This window comes from Molossus molossus, unplaced genomic scaffold, assembly GCF_014108415.1.
Source record: "Molossus molossus isolate mMolMol1 unplaced genomic scaffold, mMolMol1.p scaffold_m16_p_1, whole genome shotgun sequence".
Classification (NCBI taxonomy): domain Eukaryota; kingdom Metazoa; phylum Chordata; class Mammalia; order Chiroptera; family Molossidae; genus Molossus; species Molossus molossus.
Window position 1 is genome coordinate 67717895 of NW_023425344.1, and position 2866 is coordinate 67720760.

At 41.7% G+C, this 2866-nt stretch overlaps 1 pseudogene; it reads right to left on the reverse strand.

Moving 5' to 3' along the window:
* Nucleotides 1-1638: 1638 nt before the first annotated feature.
* On the reverse strand, nt 1639-2261 carry LOC118628624 (annotated as a pseudogene).
* Nucleotides 2262-2866: the final 605 nt, after the last annotated feature.

Consider the following 2866-nt stretch of genomic DNA (forward strand, 5'->3'; position numbering starts at 1 on the left):
AGGACTGCGCATGAATCCAAATGTGAAGGGAGAGGTAGGGAGGAACAGTAGTGGTGTTTTTCTTTGGTTCCTCTATCTGTATTCTTGCTGTTCCCCCAATTTCATTCTGAGTAAGTGTCCATTACAGTGCTCACTTCTCCTTATTTTGTAGTTGTTGTTTTTAACATTTCCATCTCTGCACCACACCTTTCTAGAGCAGATATAGGCAGGAGAAAGGAGGCAAAACCAAAGCATGAGCAGGTTATTGAGAACCATTTTGGCCTCTTTTTCCTTCCAGCTATTGACATTCCTAAAGTGTTCCACTGGCATGCATAGTGTGGGGAGTGGATATAGAAATAATCAGATTCACGTTTCAAATATTTACAGTGGGATAGTATGCAAAGTTATTTTTGTTTCTCTCAAGACAGAAAAAAATTCTGAGAAATGGCAACTGATGTGGATTTGAGTGAAGTGTTCCATGAACTTGTGAAAGAAAAACTAATTTTCTTAGTAATGAAACAATCTCTTAAAGTCATAGGGCTACTATTTTATAACATGCTTTTTTAAAATTGATTTTTTTAGAGAGAAAGGAAGGGAGAGAGAGAAACATCGATGTGAGAGAGAAACATTGGTCTACTGCCTCCTGCATGCCCCCTACTGGGGATGGAACCTGCAACTGGGCATGTGCCCTGACTGGGGTTTGAAGCCAGACCTCTCAGTCCTTGTGATGAAGCTCAATCCACTGAGCCACACCAGCTGGGCTCTTATAAAATGGCTTTTAGAATGCACTGACAAGTTCTTTATATTAAATTTTTTTTCTTTTTAAAATTTATCTTTATTGTTGAAAGTATTACTTATATTATTATTTTTTTAAATTTAAATGTAGCACTCTCCTCTGCCTCCTGCCTAGCTTTGTTGAAATGATCCCTATAATGGATTGAGGTTAATTCTTTTGTTCATTGAACACATTTCTTTTCTTTGTTTTTTTTTTGTTTTGTTTTGTTTTTTTTTGAGGAGGGGGGAAGACCTTTATTGAGCTTATCCACCAGGGTGGAAATAATGTCTGTTCAAAACCAAAAGTTTGGCATTCTCCAGTTTGGTTCAGCGGTTAGAGCATAGGCCTGAGGACCAAAGAGTCTTGGCTTTGATTCCAGTCACGGGTGTGTACCTTGGTTGTGGTTCAGTCTCTGGCCCTGGTTAGGGTCTTGTGGGAGGCAACCAATCAATGTGTCTCTCTCATATTGATGTCTCTCTCTCTTTCTCTCTCTCTGTCTCTGTCTCTCTCTCTTTCTCTATCTGAAGATAAATGGAAAAATATCCTCAGGTGAGGATTAAAAAAAAAAAAGTTTGTTCCTATAACTTCTGCATCACAGTGAAAATCCATACAGTTTTTTTAAAGAATAGTCAACTCTATTAAAACCTACTACTTCAGAATCAAATAGCTTCTTTGAAGCCACAGTAACACTTAAGTATATGATTAAGACTCGAATGCAGAAATTTGGGTGATTGGGAAGCTAATTAAACTTCCAACTTGCTCAAATAGAATTACAAAAAGGCAAACTTGTGTTTTTCACAGAGCTACAGTTCCCTGGAAGCCCCGACACTGAACAGCTGTAGGAGTATTTAGAGTGCCGAGATAATAAGAAATCCCAGCATCCTTTAGACAGTCTTCTGTTGCCCTTTCTTCCCAATCAGAAATTTGTGGGTGGAATGATACCACCGCCAGCAAGTGTAGCCTTGATGAGAGAGTCCAACTCATCATCTATACAAATAGAAAAATGCAAATGAGGAGGAGTACTATTTTTACCTTTAAGTCTTTCTGTGAATTTCCTGCCAAGTCAGGCCCCTCTGTGGTGAGGGACTCCAGGATGACTGCTCACCCAGCAGCAGTCGCCCACACCTCCATGGCTGGTAGTCCTAGATTTCAGGTGTTCATGGGCACGGCCCACTGGAAACTGCAAGTTGGCTCCCTATGGGGAAAAATCACCTTTGTGTTGGCCTCTTGGAGACCTTCCTAGGCTAACCGCCAGCTAATTTGAATTCTGCTGAAGCTTAAACAAGCAAGGCAGAAAAAGGACTAGTCAGACACCCAGCGAGATCCCACCACCTACTCTGTCACACCCTGGTTCAAAATGAACACCTACTTCTTGAGTACTTCCTGTTTCTCAGAACTAAATATATAGTAGTTACTGGTCCAGATATGGCTTCTGCCTTCATGGAGTTGAGCTGATGTTGGCAAATAGTTATTACATACTTACCTTGTGCCAGATACTTAATACCATCATCTCATTTAATTCTCATATCAACCCTGTGAGGTAGGTGCTACTCCCTCCCCCCCTTTTAGAGATGAGGATAATGCAGTTTAGGACAGTTAATTATCACAGCTAGTAAACAAATAATCTTTGGGAATAAACAGATCAGTTATGGGAATGGCTCTAAAGGTAAGTGGGATGATTCATGTTTTTTTTTTTTTCCTCACCCGAGGACACTTTTTCATTCTTTGTTCAGATAGAGCAGGAGGGGGAGAGAGAGAGAGAGACATCGATGTGAAAGGGACACATCGAGTGGCTGCCACCCGCACGACCAACCAGGGCCGGGGACAAACTGCAACTGAGGTACGTGCCCTTAGCAGGAACCGAACCCGGCTCTCTCCGGACCGCAGGCCGACACTCTAACCGCTGAGCCAAACCGGCCAGGGTGGATGATTCATGTTTTATAGCAATGGTCACCTGTGCAGACTTTGAATGTCCATGGCTCTAAACTAAGTAGCAAAAATAGCTTTGGTTTGAAACTACTTTCTAAATTTTTTTTCTGAACTCTCATTCACTGCCCCCTGGCCCCCCTCAGGTCCTAGAAGGATGGACTTGGTGTGAAATTTGGAGGGTTC